Source organism: Halichoerus grypus, chromosome 8 (genome assembly GCF_964656455.1).
Source record: "Halichoerus grypus chromosome 8, mHalGry1.hap1.1, whole genome shotgun sequence".
NCBI classification, from domain to species: domain Eukaryota; kingdom Metazoa; phylum Chordata; class Mammalia; order Carnivora; family Phocidae; genus Halichoerus; species Halichoerus grypus.
Window position 1 is genome coordinate 80,596,599 of NC_135719.1, and position 16,647 is coordinate 80,613,245.

General features: G+C 47.7%; 1 long non-coding RNA gene and 1 gene segment (V, D, J or C); both read left to right on the forward strand.

The window, feature by feature from the left end:
* LOC118550108 (T-cell receptor alpha chain constant-like) overlaps positions 1-16,647 on the forward strand; it is a 281,704-nt gene that overhangs the window by 115,690 nt on the left and 149,367 nt on the right.
* Positions 1,701-11,901, forward strand: LOC118550130 (uncharacterized). The gene is made up of 3 exons (XR_004924407.2): positions 1,701-1,813; positions 2,294-2,377; positions 11,205-11,901. It is a non-coding gene; the product is annotated as an uncharacterized LOC118550130 (long non-coding RNA).

The window sequence follows — 16,647 nt, forward strand, 5'->3', positions numbered from 1 at the left end:
TCGTGTGGTTTGCTAAAAGAAAAACGAGGCTCCAGGGGAGGGAAGAGGGACAGAAAGGGATGTCTACAGTTTTCCGACTAAAGAAAAGACACACACAGAGAGAAAGAGAGGGAAGGAGAGAAAGTTAAAGTACTGAAAGTTTTGTGAGTTCCTTTACAACTCAGTTCAACAACTTATATTTCCTACACAAACATTCTGAGGATTAAATGAACAACACAATACTTGTTTGAGCTCTTTGTGATCAAACGCTTTGCAGTACAAGTTCTATTCCTGGAGAGTTGATATCAGAGCTTCTTGCTCCTCGTCAGTAAACATAAGAAGAGGCCAAACCTGTGTAAATTTAAATTACATAAAACCTTTCCCCCAACTGCCTGGTCTCTTAACAGCTGCTTCTCACCAAGCTCCGTGGTCGCAGAATGTAAATATCTTTATCTGAGCAGCACAGACTTTTGAAAATGTGACATAATAGGATTTCTTCCTCACAAGGCATATCAAACACCATTGCAAACTAAAGTCTATTTTACTCTTAACCAAGACTAAATCAAAGGGTCTTTTCTTTGTTTATTTTTAGACTTTCTGTTTCCCCACGACCCATGAAATGTCCTCTCTGTCCATCCTGCCGACCGGAAACCCTGCGAACCGGCCCAGAGGCAGCCCCAGAGACGAGAGTATGGAGGATTGTGAGAGCAGACAGCAGCAGAGCTCGGCTGCATCTCTGCCCGGAGTGTTCCTGGGGGAGCAGAACAGGGGCGGATGACCACATGGGCAGCTTTCTAAAAGCAATAAGGAACCAACCGGTACTTCAATGAGGTGACCTAAGATGGGGACAAAAGTGACAATGATTTTAGCTCATCTCTGGTTCAGGGGCAAGCCAGTGTGAAAACTTAGAACTTTTTGTGGATTTACTTCTAGAACCCTCAGGCTAGAGCAGTATGTGTTTCTTGAATGAATAAATGAAGGACACGCCAACCCAATGAATGAACAGCAGTGTCGAGAAAGGGAAGAAATCTGTTACAGATCAATAAATGGGGGGGTCCTGGGAGATTCACCCTTTGTCTCCCTGTGTCTTCTGACCCCGGGAGAGCGGCCAGCCACCGGAGCAGAATCTCTAGCTATGGGGACCTAGGCGGACCACACCTGAGAGAGCATGTCACCATCACCCCCAATTCCTTGGGCAGTTTGAATCATTTACCTCCATGATGTGCTCCCCAGCTGTTCTAACTGCCGGCGATCCCTCTTTTCTCGGAATCCCTACTTCCTATGTAAGTGATGTCCTCATTTAGAGAATCCATCAGTACTGTTCTAACTGTTGTGCTCCTTCCTTCCTTCTCTAGATAATAAGATCCTTAAAGGTTGAGACTGTGTCATACGCTGCTTTTTGTGTCTACTTCACTGCATATTCTAGAGCTGAGTACGTATGGAAGAATGAATCAATTAATGAAATTAACGAACACATGCCAAGGCTGAAAGAGAAGGGCATTAACCGCTTGGCCTGACGACAAAGAGCGACATCACTCTTTGTGTTTCAGTCCCCAGCCCAGAGATGCAGTCACCCTCCTCTCGAGTGGGGAGCCCACGGTGATGCACAGGCACCTGCAGCCCGTTCCAAAACCCTGCAGCTGGCGCGGGCCCTATCTGCTCTCCGCTCACTCTTCTTGTGAGCTGTGGTGTGTTGCACTGGGTCCTCCACCTGGGGGAGTGATTCACAGCGACCCACACATCCCAGCAGAGCCGCCCAAGACCCAAGCTGATGAACAAGGGCTAAAAACCCACTCCGGTGCCATCACAGGCAAGACAGCCAATGTCAAATAAGGTCAGTCTTGGGAACCTGGGACCCTGAGTTGAGAGAGTGGGACCCGGACAGAAGCGAGCTTCCACCTGCAAGGACAGAATAGAAGTAGGTGACAGGCAGCTGAAAAGACCCGTGGAATTCCCCTGGGGCACTGTGACTTTCTCCATCCCAGCCTCTGGGGATTCCTCAAGATGCTGGGGGAAATGTCAGCGTGCGGGGTGGGACTCCGTCTGCCCCGAGTCACAGAATTCACGAAGGCTTTTGGCAAGACACATTCAGTGTGCCAGATTTTCCAGATTTAACATTTAGAGTCTAGAAGATATTTGTAAAAAAAAAAAAAAAAAAAAATCAACAGAGGGGAAAGGACCCTCTCAGGCTCCAGGAGGCAGCACCAGGGTGGTCCGGACGGATGTTGGGAAAGGGGACGTTCTGCGACAACAAGGAGCCAAAGAGATCCTTTGGCTGTGTGGTTTATGTAACCGCCTCACTCCTGCTTCCCAGGCGCGGGAGCTTCAGCCCCACGACAGAGACGTGGGAGACGACAATGCGGAGAAGGGGCCAGTGGCCACTAGATGGCAGCAGAGGGTAAGAAAAGTGAGTTCCAGGCGGCTGGGGCGTTTTGGTGGGGGGGTGGGAGGGTGAGGTTTGCAGCCCCTCCATTTTGCTTTACATCTTTAATGAGATATGTGAAGAAAATGAGTCCCTTACATGCCAGACACAGATGCCAGAGCGTATGGAGAGATGCCGCACAGCAATATTTCTCCGGTTATTAAACAGGAGGCACCTAACTAGCCATTCCGTGCATCATCATGCAGAGTTGTCCTTTGTGTCTTGGATGCCACTGTTGACAAGGTAATAACAGGAGAAAGCAGTTGAGAAGACTGATGTAGGGACGTGGGCCTCTGGGCTCGCAGCATCAGCCCTTGGGGGCTGCCGGGCAGGTTTCCAGTAAACGCCAGCAGCCCAGCCCACCAGGGCCACCTTGCCAAGGGACGTTGTGTGGCCTCCAGACTCATTCCAGGCCCGGCTTGGCAGCTTGCTGGTCTCCCTGGCAGTCCCTGAGGCCTCATTTATTCAGAACCCAATTACCACCAAACAGCACTGGAGTCTGACCTTTCACCACAAACCCCAAATGGGAATGGGAGCTCCGGACATTTTAAAGAGCAAGGCCTGCCTGCTTTTCCGGCTGAATTGAAGACGTATGGTATAATGAAAATGCATTCAAATGCACAGAGATAGGGGAACATGCTGCCCCAAGCAAAGGTGAGCAGTCCAGTCCTGCTGGACCATGAAATATTTTCACTTGGAGAGCAGTTTCTCCTGACAGACTGTGACCAGGGCAGAGAGCGAGGAGATACTACTCTATTTGATTTCCATATTCCACACATTTTCCCACTCCCCACACTTTGCCCCAGCCCCAGCCGCTCAGCCTGACCATTCGTTAGTTAATTCTCCCACCCTCTCAACCCAAGGTTGTATACAGCCATTTTTCGTACAGAGAAACTGAGGTGCAAAGCTGAGATACAACTTCGTGTCTCCGGGTCCCCATCCCTTTCCGACAGGTTCGAACCTCTGACACTGTCTCCAGTGGAGAAGTAATAGCAAGATTCACCTGCCACTATTTCCCTCCCTGTTTTGGAAAACGAGGCTCTATGCTAGAAATCCTCACTTGTCTGTGTGACCTCAGACAAGTCCCTTAACCTCTCTGTGCCTCATTTTTTCATCTGTAATTTGAGGAGCTAGAATTGGATGATGACTAAGCCCCTTCCAGCTCTATGATCCTGTGGCTTTAATTTCACCAGTCTCCGCCAGCCCTCCAAGAGTGTCACACACGATGCTTTTTCCAACGATAGCCACACTCAGCAGGAGAAAGCAGAATTTCCTCCTCTGGTTGGGAAGAAATGTGGTCGTGGTTGGAGTCTTGTTGGTGTTCTCTGTCCTCAGAGCAAGAGAAACAGGGGAGTTTCCGATGTTACTGACACTCACAGCAGGGCCTGGAGGTGGCCACACTCTCTTGGAAGAGATCACACTGAGCTGTCTCTGCGGGCAGTGGAGATGCATAGGCAAGACTGGAGGATGTTTTAATAACTATTTCTCAATAAAAAAGACCCATTTTATTCTGCACGGGGGTCTGGGGCCAAATCCAGGTCTCCCGGGAGGAATCTACTCTCGCCCATAATGGGGGATTGGTTCAGCTCAGCTGCTCCTACAAAGGGCTGAATAGAGCACGCCGTGGTGAAGGCAGCTCCCCACAGCTCCATGTGAAAATGACTCACAGCAGTTATGAATATCAAGCCTCTTTTGATGTATTCCCAGACATGAGGAACAGCCACAGCGGGGAGGAGGTGGACTCTGGATGTGAGCTCTGCGGGGTGGTGCACAGAGGGCCTGGACAGATCTGGCACCGTCCTGAAGCTCCAGGAGAAATCCAAGCTGCCTAATTACCCCAGGCCTTCCCAGGACCACAGAGCTCCCTTTCATCCAGCCCTCTCCCTCTTTCTCGCTCCGTCTCCAGCTACAGAGGAATTTGATTCTCCAAGAATTACAACCTGTTTTTATACCTTCACTCTTCCCAAGGGGATAACAATTCACTTCCCTGAATAAAACTGGTTTTATTGAGCACAAAAATGAATGCGCCCCCTCACTCAGCATCTGCGACAATTGCTCTAAAGCCATAGACCTGGCCCTAGTCAGCCAAGCGGAAGGATTGTCCTCTGTAATGGCCATTTCTAGACACTCAGCGTTTCAAGTGGCCGCATGGCACCTTGTTCTCCTAATAGGCTCTCAATGATGATTGAATACAAAGCCTCGGAGTCTCTCTTGTGTTGGCAGCTCCTGAGACCGGGTCAGTCACAACCGTGCAGAGCAGAAGAGCCAGCCATGCCAACTGTGTAGTGAGTGCTCGGGCTCAAAGCAAAAGGGGAGGGTCCGCCGTGGCCACCTCAGGCCTCTTGCAACCGAGAGCTTCTATGGGTGCAGAGGGTCCTCCCATTCTGGACAGGGTTCAAGAGTCTGTTGGTTCCTGAAAATTTGGGCAAAGTCTTTCCAGTTATAGAAGGAAGGGGCCTAGGGTGTCTAGGGAGGGAATCTGCTCAACCCCACGCCTGCACATGGTTGTTTTCTGAAATGGAGCTGATTTTATTTGCTCGTTAAGTTGGGCTTTGACTAGAAAACCCTCACGCACCCACAGAGACCTGCACATGCACACGTGGGAGGAATAAAAGACCTCGTCTAACTGAGCACTGACATGTGCCAGGCACAATGCCCAGGGCTTCCCATGGACCAGCTCCTCGGAGCCTCACAGATGCCCGGGGCGGGGGGAGGGGGGAGGGGGCAGATATTATTATCCCTGCTTTACAGATGAGGTGCCCAAGGCTCAGAAAGGCTAGGACGCTTGCCTAAAAAAAAAAACTGGGGGCACCTGGGTGACTCAGTGGATGAAGCATCTGACTCTTGATCTCAGCTCGTCTTGATCTCAGGGTCATGAGTTCAAGCCCCAAGTTGGGATCCACACTAGGCAGGGAGCCTACTTTAAAAAAAAAGAAAGGAAAGGAAAGGAAAAGGAAAAGAAAAGGAAAAACTGAAATAAAAGAGCTTGGATTCAGGATTGTTGGATTTTAAAGCATCGTCTCTTAACCCCCTGTGCTGTGGGGCAATCTGTTTATCATCGGGTGCTTACTGTGTCCAAGGCATTGGAGTTCGGAGAGAGAGCAGGAAAGGCGCATTTCCTGAACTCAGAAAGCTTCGGTTTAACCAGTCACCAGTGCACACAGAGGAATTGTGGCTTGTATCCTCCAAGACTCCAACAACCCCGGAGCCCACGTTCCGTCTTTGCCCGTCACACTGCTCTCAGACCTCCTGCCCTCGATTCACAGTGTGAATAGCGTGTATACCACAAAGACCAGGGGCTTCTCCCTTAGAGCTGCCGATGCTTGGATTTTACAGGCAACAATGAGAGTGATTGGACCACTGAGGCATTATGCTACAGTTACTAAGCTCCTGAACCAACCACTGTTTGTTTTATATCATTTTTTAATTTGATCGGGAAGTTTCTCTAACCCATTCCTCTATATTTGCAGAGGAGCTGGGCAGAGGAGCAATAGGACAGGGACAGGGGAGATTTCAAGCTTGGAGGTCCAGGAAGCCAGGCGATAGATCAACCAGAAGAAATAAAGCAGAGCAGGGTGAAACTCCATTGCTTCCACGACCTCCCAAGGGAAGTGATGATATATGTGAAGGACACCAGGATGAAGCAGAAAGAAGGAAGTGAATGTTGCACTAATTGCAGATTTTGCCAAGAGCAGCTTGGCTGCCAAGGCTACTTCAGCCTTGACTCGTAGATCCATGATCTGGGAGACAGCACGGTGTCCTGCTGTGCTGGACATCTTCCAGTGGCATTGACCCAATGGGGGGTTGAGGGGAAGACTTCCTGATGCTAAGAACGAGAAACTTGCCTCCAAAGTCGAGTTCCTGCACCACCTACCTGACCGACGTGAGAAGATGGAGCCAGGAGGGGTGCTGAGAGCAGACTCCAGGTAGGTCTACGGACTAGACCCCTTCGCAAACTGAATTTTTTAAAAGTTCATCACACACAAATTTGCATCTGATTTCCTTTCAGGAGATTCGTGTTCATTCTTGCACTGCCCATCAATCTGAAGATATTTATTGTAGATCAAAGTCTTCCTAGAACCTTGATAAGGGTGGACCGAGAGGACAGGGGGTACAGCTCTAGGCCACCACCCCACCATCACCACCACCACACTTACTAAACCCCAAGGCAGCCCCGTCATCTTGTCAGCCAGTAATTACTTCTCCTGACAAAACCCAAACGGAGAAACAGACGTGATCTTCGTTTCTGGTTCTCTCTACGCATACCACTCCAGGGACCCGGTCATTGATGAATCTTAATCCTCACTTTAGTTTCTCAGCTACAGCTTCCGGTTCCTACTTGGCCAAGCTCATCTGGGGGGAGCCGGTCCTGTGTCCCTTCATTAATCCACAGACACCCACCTCACTCTAGGAATCCGTCATTCCCCCAAATGCCCACATTTGACCACTGGAGGGCAGTGCTGGACCAGCCAAAGCTCTTTAAGAGCCTGCTCCATCTTTGTGCCCACCAGGCCGGGGCAGAGCGGGATGCAGCCTTTGGTTGGAAGCCAAAACCGAGGACCACAGGAGCACCCCGAGAGAAGCACCAGCACAGCCAGACCTGTTACAACAGCTCCCTGCACCTGGCATCATAGGAACAAAAGGCAGTTCAACGGAAAGCGGATTTGGCTCCCTAAGTGGCACAATCCCCTGGGAAAGAGACTGAAAGGAAAACTTGCCTCATCGTGTCATTAACCGGGAACACTCTGTGTCTCTGACCAGGGGTTGCAGAATCCTACCTTTCTCCACCCACTCAGATGTAAGCTCTTGGCAGTACCCCTGGGCCTTGGCAATAACGTTTGTTGAACGAGTGGATGCAAGCATATATACATGCGCATAATCGAAATGGGCCGTGACCAGATTTGCTGCTGTTTTCAACTAGCTGCTGAGCATTCTTAGTCCTGGAGACCGCTAAGGAGATCCGCAGTATTGATTAGCACAGTGGTGGTTGTGGCACAGATGTTATTTCAAAAGCCACCTCAAGATTTTCAATCTCTTACTTTTAAGAAGGCCTTCATTATGTCAACCATGTGTCCTCAGGCCTCACCAGCCTGTGGATTAAAAAAATACAGGCATTGTTTCCTTAACATCCAGCTCACAGAGACGGCAGCCTCTAATGTGAGAATACTGAGCGGCCTTTCACTCCCCGGGGGATTTGTGGTAATTTTGTCCCATGCTGGGGCCCCGTGGGGCTTGACAATTCCCCTCAGCCAGAACTGCTCCTCAGGCCACCTTGAGTCATCTGCTGAGGCTCATCTCCAGGTTACTCTCGCCTCTACCCGCCCCCCACAGATCCCATGTCAGTGTGGACACAGCCTGCTCCCGCGATCATTTAGAGCACAGCTATACGCAGGAGGAGAGAAAGAAGTACACGTTTTGAGACCCCAAAACCACATGAGGCCCTCTCTGTCTCCCCACGGGCTTTCACAAAGCAGGGACCAGTCTGTGCCTCAATAAAAGTCTGCAGATGTCCCCACGTCTCCAAGTTCAGAGTCTAAGACTAGCTCCTTTCCTGCCCTGAGTCGAGGGACGGTGGCAAAAGTCATTTCCTGCTGGGAGGCTCTCCCCGCACCCCCCACTCTCTCAGATGGAGTCTGGCCTTCGTGGCCCTACAGGGCAAACACGGTGTTATTAGATCCTAGAATATCACATACGGGACACCAATGGCCCTGATTAAATTCATACTGGGGGGGGGGTGGAATCTGCCCCTAATTCTAATTAGAAAGACACCAATTAGTTTTTAATCAAACATTTACCATCTTAGTGTATAACATCTGCATTTAGTTCTATGACAACTTCATCATCTCCACAGCAACGAGTGGATATTTGTTTCGGATGTGAATAAACACATTCTCAACCTCACTCTAGTTTTATCCACAAAAGAAGAGTGCTCTAAACTTCACCTAGAGGCTCTACTCTACCAACGGAACCCCAACATCCCCCAAGAGCCTTCAAGGAGCAGTTCTCCAGCCAAAGGGGGGCGGAAAGAAAGAAAAGTCCTCCCTTTGTAAGTTGTCCCTTTTGTGAAAATTTCTAACTGAAATTTCACTATCCAGTTCAAAGCTAGGTCCTCAGAGGACATGGCTGGTCCTCATCCTTCTCATAAAAATACTGTAAATCAAAAGATACCTTTCCTGAGAGCAAACAGAAATTGAAAAAAACAATTCATTCCAACACAGCATTTTTCTATCACTGTCCATGGGAGTTGAGTTGATCATATGTTCAGCATGTCCTAGCCTATGTACTTTCTCAAGATGCCTTCACTGTGATTAAGGGACAGGCCTCCAGGGTAGTGTCTCAGTTCTGTACCTGGAAGAAACAACGTAAGGAAATTTCCGGAAGAGAGGAGATTGACAGTGAATACATAAGAGAAGGATGGTCCCCAGGGTTAGCTCCTGCATTCAAATACAGCCCTGTCTCGGGCTCCGGTTGCCAGGTCCTGGTCTGTGGTGGGTGGATAATGCCCAAGGCCTTGATACTAGGTCCGATGTCCAGGTTTCACACTGATGATGGGCTTGTGATTTTGAAAAACCCATAATCTTTCTTTCCCAAATTCTCAACCTTCTGACACCTTGTCCTCGGGGAGAAGTGTCTGAGATGGTTTCCCTTGAAACCACAGGGCTTTCTTACAATTCCAGGGCCACGCAGCCCTGATTCGTAACTGGTGGGTTTTATTTTTCGTGCTGCCGTGGCAGTGAGATCAGATAACAAGTTAATGGAAAAAGTGAGGTAGACAATGAGAAGGATCCGAAATAAGGACCTGGAAAGAGGAAAGAGATTCGGGAGACACTTCACATGTAGATGAATGATATGCGGGAGCCGAAGGAGAAGGGAGAGATGGCCTCTTCCTGGCATCCTGGAAAGATATGCTGGAATATTCTCTCATTCCCATGTTCCATGGCCTTTCTGTCAGAAATTAATTCCTACTTGTTTTTTAATACATGAAGGCTTAAGGTGTCAATCCTCCTAAAAAGTTAGAGCCCCTTTCCTGTAAAATGGCTTTGGGTATGACGTTTCCCCCGCCACCAGGGACAGCCTTCTCCCTAGGAATCTTTGGTGAGCCTTTCTGCAGTCACCAGGAGCACACATCTATCTTCCCAACCAGCTCCCAAACATCATTCACGCTGCTATGGCCATGCCTCTGGAGGACCCCCGGCCACCCCGTCACACGGCTCCACAGGCACACCCCCTGCCATGCCACCAGCCCCCACCTCCACATCCCTGGGTGTGAGTCTGTGTGGCCTCAGCTGTCCCCAACTCTCTTCTGTGTCATCCTGAGTCCAGGCATTCTGGGATGAGTGTCTCCTTGTTTCTTTGTCCACCGTCCTGTTATGCCTTTAAATTTGCTCATGAGAATATCTTGCAGAAAGATGAGTAGTCTTGGGAAAGAGACAAGGAAAAAGATGAGGTAAGTAAGATGGGAGCAGAGGTGGGAGGAAAAGCTTTGATAAAGGCGATAAAAGAAAAAAAGAATTCTTGACCTCCATCAGCCCTGACTCTCAAAATAAGATCAGCCCTAAAGAGAGCTTATTATTTATCCCAAATTAAAATTTCCTGGCTCTGCAGTCATTGTGTACACAAAGAAAAGGAAGCCATCACACAAAAGATGCAGTTATCCTCACAGTGGGAACAATCGCAGCCAAGCTGATTGTGCTCCAAGAATAGAACGGTAACAGTGCTAAATCAGGAACTCCAAGACTTTGGAGCGTTAACAAATAGAATGATTTCTCGATAGGAAAATGGCGATAAGGGAAGGTCGGTAGAAATGGAACCCTCTGATTCTTGGATGGGGTGCGGGTCGCCAGGGAAAACGGCAGTCTGCGCTCCTCCACGGTGAGCTCACAACCAGCTGTGTTGACCGGAGAAAGCCCTGCCTGGATTCGGGAAGACCTCAGAAGCCCCTTCCCCCGCCCCTGCCCAGCTTCCTTGCCTGAAGTTAAGCCCAAGCTTCTCTTGCCTAAAGTTAAACATCATCATCAGAATTTTAACTTCACAGTGGCAGAAACTTGGGCTGGTTTCTGCTTCCACTGCATCCTCAGCATTCAGCGGAAAGCTTGTATACCATTGGCACTCAATAAATATCTGATAAATGGACACTTGCTTGATTAATCAATTCATGAAAAATGAACAGATTACTTCCTCCCTGTCTGGCTTCTGAGGAGTGGGTCTCAGAAGCAGAAGCTGCTAGGTGGGCCACAAAAGACACAGGACGTCCAGGAAAAGGACTGTTCGTACCTTTCCTCATCCTTCTGTGCATGTCAGAGCCCCAAAACTCAGGAACAAGGACCCCAGAGATCGTGACCCCCCAGATGTCTTTCAACAAAAGACTATCTCCCTGGTTGTTTCTTTTCAAAGGATCAGCCTCCTGGGGCTGATAAGAGAATGGCACCATCTGCTGGAAACACAGGTGCCGAGCGGCAGAGGGGCACCAGAACCTCATCTAAAGGGGCCTGTTGGATTGCTGCCTTTGAACGAATCCGAGTGTGTGTTTCGATAGCGCAAGCACCAACCACCCCCAAGGACCTCTTTCCTTTATTGCTGCAGCAATGAAGCAGCCACATGGCTGTTGCAGATAAGGTGGCCCGAGTGCATCGCGCATGCAAAGTAGGCTTCGTGGTAAACAGCACGGAGAAGAACCGCAGACGCACCATGTCCCGGCTTCTCTGCCTTGTGCTGCCCTTCCTCTGTAAGTGGCTCCCAGGTACGTCCGTGCGATTTCCCTCCACTTCTCAGTCCTCATTTCCTATCCTTTTTCCTTTGTCAGATGGCTCCTGCAGGACTGAAATTATACAGTCTTCCGACCTAGCTGCCATGATCGGGACAGATGTGACGTTTCAATGCCAATATAATATTCTCGATGGGAATTATGACTCTGTGTACTGGTATCTGCAAAGAGCTGACCAAAGGCTCACCTATATCACCCATACATCTCAAGGCACCATGGAATCGGAGCATTACCAGTTGTCTGTGAACAGAGAGCTGTCCTCCAGCACCTTAACCATTAAGCATGTGCGGCCAAGAGACAAAGCCATTTACTACTGTGCTCTCTGGCACCATGATACAGACTGTGTATCACACAGAACAAAAACTGTAAGCCTCAAGCAAGTTCAATGCTGAAAATCCAAAGCGTCATCCAACAAGAGAGAAGGTGTTCAGTGTCATCTTGGACTTGCCCCATTCATTCCTCGGTTCATTCATTCAAAACTAAGGGGCCCTTGTGGTTTACAAATGAATATACTAAGTGCTATGGGGATACAAAGATAGAAAACAAGCACTTCTCAAATAATAAAATGTAGGGGCGCCTGGGTGGCTCAGTCGTTAAGCGTCTGCCTTCGGCTCAGGTCATGTTCCCAGGGTATTGGGATCAAGCCCCGCATTGGGCTCCCTGCTCAGCAGGAAGCCTGCTTCTCCCTCTCCCACTCCCCCTGCTTGTGTTCCCTCTCTCGCTGTCTCTCTCTGTGTCAAATACATAAATAAAATCTTTAAAATAATAATAATAATAATAATAATAATAAAATGTATTCAGAGAATAGAGCCTCCTCACTTCTATCTTGCTAAACCATGAGCAGTGAAATTAAATACTGTGGAATTACTTGAATCTTTGACCTGACAAATAACAGCATAGTCCCCAGTACCCAGAGAGACAAATGAATTGGACACACATACAAATTCAAAGCCAACAATCAACATCTTAATCACAGACCCTTGAAAACCTATCATCATTTCTAAAAAGCTGAAAAAAATATATTAAATATACATATATACATCCCTGGGAAACTAGATCGGTTAGATAAATAGATAGATGTAGAGTAGGCGGCATAGTACCAACGGACTGAGCTCAAATTCAGACTTGAAATCCAGACTTCTTACGTTTTGAATCCCAGATCTTCCATTTACTGACTTACTAGCTATAGGACCTTGGGCAAGTTAGTTTATGCTTTGCTATCCTCATCTATGAAATAATGATAATAGTCATTGCCTGGCTGGCTCAGTCGGTGGAGCATGCAACTCTTGATCTTGGGGTCGTGAGTTTGAGCCCCATGTTGGACACAGAGATTACTTAATAAAAAATTTTTTAATTAAAATAATGATAATAATCATAATTACTGTAGAGAATTGTTACAAGAATTAAGTGAACTATTACACATCATGCACTTAGAACTATGCTTGGCACATAGGAAGCACTCGGTAAGCACCAGCTTCCCTCGGTGGTGGTGGTGGTGATGATATCGTCATGTCCCTACCACTGTGCTGGGTTAGGCCTTGAGGAGCTTGTTGATAAAAGAGAAGTCAATCTCTTGGGCAATTAAACATTCTTTTATATATTAGTATCCCACGTAGTGGGAATGAAATATCAATGAAAATTGAGAGAAATACAATTCAAAAGATCTTCAGGACCTTTTTCACTAGATGCTGATAAATTATTAAAGGCTTCTTACATAGAAAAAAATAAAACCAGAGGAAAGTAATTTCTGCTTGACCCTCATAAAACAAGCAAATAGAGACTTTATGAGATATTAAAATACAAGCGTAGCCTCCACTTATTAAATGGATAGTGGAATAATTTATAAATGTAGAGCCCAAAGTAAAATTAAAGTTGTTTATGAGCATCATTATAAATGAGGAATTGGTTCCATCAACATCATAAGCATACTACATGACCTGAAAAAGTTCCCACCGACGAGAACATTACAAATTAAGTCAAAGCACATCGGACCTTAGGACATCCTAAAAAACTATCAAATGAAGATTATCCCAAGATTCCAAAAGGGCATAGGCTCTACAAAGACACATCCCTATTGGCCTCTGCTTATTCAAGGAACCATCCAGGAAAACTCCTTGGTGTGACCTGCAGAGCTGAGAATAGGGAGTAAATAGGACTGTCTTCCGTATTTTCTCTTCTGAAGATGCACGTCACTTGCTGCTTCAGATGTTGCATTTATTCATCAGTGGAAACCCCTAATCCCCTGCTGTCTTGCTGGCTTTCTCATTTGCAGCCAACATATGGGCTCCTCAGCACTGCCCCGTGCCCCCCAAGAGCAGCCTTTAAGGGCACAGAATCACACAAAACAGGAGGGTTTTCTTGGGATAAAGAACTGAAGGAAAACTCTTTGCACAATTTGGCTTTGGGGATCAGATTTCAAAGTCTTCACCCGGCCTGGATAGGCACAGACCCAAACAGTGTCTGGTGAGGGAACAAAGTCACTTTCCTCCTGGGCTTGCCCTTCTCCAGGGCACCTCGGGGTTATTGATGACACATCTTCAGAATTGCTGAATGTTAAACTGGAGAACTCAGATTTTCTAAAGGACACTTACAACTCTAGTAACCCTGCAGGGCTCTCTGCCAGTGGAAAACCTACTCCGTAATTCCAGGTCTCTGATTCTGCCATGCTGAATCTCCGTGAAAGGAATCATCTTCCTTGCTTTACAAAACGTGCTACTACCAAAGATGAAAGAAAGTTTGGAAGAAAAGCAAAGTCATTAGTGAACTATGTGTGGACCGGAAAGTCCTTCCCAAGGGCAGGCTTCTAGGTGGTGATCTGTCCCGACCACCTCATCACCTAACTGTAAGATGTCCAGTCTCTCCACATGATCCTTGAAGGACAGTCAGAGAAGAGAAGGTGAGCAGGAAGGTTAACAAGTGCTCATCAAGTATGGATAAGCCTCAGAGTATAGAATTGGCCTGGTTCGTTTTTTATTCAGAAGTATGTATTGAGTGTCTACCATGTACAAGACACCATGCCAGGGGCCAAGGTGACCAAAGCACGTGACACAAGCTTTCTGCCATTCTGGAGTTCACACTCTAGTAGGGCTTACAGCCCAACTGAGGAACCAGAGGAGACACACGTGGGAGCAAGAGAGGTACTTGGTTGTAGAGCGATGACGGGAGTGTTCCAGGACCAGAAAGCACAGATTGGAATTAGGACCTTGAGATTTCGGAATGCGTTGGGAGATGGGAGCCAGGAAAACATTTTCAAGGAACTGAGCTGAGACTAAATATGGAAAAGTTTATTTGTTTACATCTCAAGGTCCCAAGCCAGTAAGAGAAGCAGAATTACCACTCAGCAAAGTCCCAGCTGGCCTCTGTACCGCTCTGCTTGGCAGCTGCTTCTTTCAGCACCACACAGCTGGGGAGCGAGCCACAGATGGAACAGTGGCAGCCAAAATCTTTTTAGAGACAAATGACACTATGATTATCCTTGACACCCATTGAAATTCCTCATTAATTTCCAAAAATATCTTATGCTTGCTTTAAAACAACCAGTGGGGCTCAGACATTTCAGTTGAAAACACATCAGAGAAACAAAGCAATCCCAGCCACCTGAGCATTCCGAGCCCGAATCAGCCAGACCCAGGAGAACCACTTACTTACTGAAGGCCGTCCTGGGACACCAAGCGGCTGAGATCCTGGCCAAGGGAAACTGGAATGGCGTTTGCTCTCTTCATTCACCTCCATCCCTGTTCTTCAGTTGCTTGCCCGACCGGCTGGTGCCAGAGCAGAGGAACCCAAGAGCAAGGACGGCAACTGGAAACGGGGCAGACAGCCCATAACTGCCGGGCCTGGACAGAGAGCAATTGTGGCCACACATCAGAGTCTGACTTTGTTGTCCCTGAAGCTTTATGGGAGAGGTTTGGGGATAATGAGGGTGAAATAACACAAGCAAAGAGCTTTCCTTCTGTACAATTTCTCTCTTTTTCTCTCCCAAAGAACTCAAAGGGAGTGGGGAAAGAGTGGATGTGTTCTCAAATCAAAGGCAAAGGAGCTCCTGAAACTTCCAATTAGAGAGAAAATCAGAAGTTCTGGCACGCTCTCCCACTAAGATTCCAGTGATCCTATGGATAGATGCGTGATACTAAGGACCCAGAGTGGCAGAGACCATCAGAGAGAATGGCACTGGGCTGGGGCACGTAGGAGCCCGTGTGGGTTGATTTTATCTGACCATGGGGTCTTTTTGCTTCTTCAAGTTTTCCTATTCTTTCTTCATCCCAGATGGACAAAAAAACCCAAAAAACAAACAACAACAACAACAACAACAACAACAAAAACCCACCATGATGAGGGCTCTAGCTCCTACGGACCTCTATCTTTAGCTGCCCAAGACTCCTTTGCCTAAGGGCATAAAGTGAGTGACACAGCTCCATTCAGGTGCTCCTGTACCTGCCCAAAGTCCTACACACAGCCTAACATAGCTCAGCCAACACCTCCTTCCCTCAGCAGAATGTTCTGGCCACACTTGAAATCACAAGCTCTGTGTCTCCCTTGGTGACTATGGCTCAGGTAGGGAGCTATGACTAAGGCCCCTACCCCAACCATGGCAAAGCAGAAGGGATGTGGCAAAGAACCAACATCTGCGGTGGGCTGACCAGCATGTGCCAGGCACCAGGATAAGTGCTTCACACGTGTTCTCTCATTTCAACCTCAGGACATCCCTGCAAGGTAACTACAATGACCCTATCTGCAGATGAGGAAATCAAGACTTGGAGATGTAACTTACCCAGCTCCTGGTAAGTTGCAAAAGAAGATTCAAAAATCAAAGCCATTAGCCCTGCAAAACCAGTTTTCCTTTTGTCTATAGATAACATGGGTATTGATACCACATAGCCACGTGTGGGTGACATCAGAATGTTGGCCACTGCAATGACCAACAGGGTCTAGCCAGGTAGGATTTATCCTGCTGGGGCACCTCTCCCTATACCTACAACAATGGATAGAAGACCAGCCTCCCAGGTTTTGGCAAATCCTTTCCTAATCCCATCCTTCACTAGATGAGCGACCCAGAATGCTCCTTGACAGTCAGGAAACTCCAAACAGAAAGCCTGCTTAGACTAGCAAATCTCTGCCAAGCTCCTAATATTGACAAGCCCCATGCTGGGCACTGAGAATGCAAACATAAATAAGATACAGCCACTGTTCTAAAGAATCTTGAAGTCCAGTGCAGAAAACAAACACATTATCAGATAATTATAATAGAGGTAATAAGTGCCATGACCCAACAAGTTCAGGGAACCCAGGGGACACTTCCCTCAAGTTGGGGTGGGGAAGGGAGAGGAAGTTCTGGTTTTTCCAGGAAGAAGGAGCAGCTAGTGCAAAAACTGGAAACATAAAGACTATCATACATCTTTGAACCTGCAAGTACTTTTGTGCAGCTGGAGTACTGAGTGCAAGTGGTCAAAAGTGGAACTGGAGAAAAAAGCAGATCAGGAGA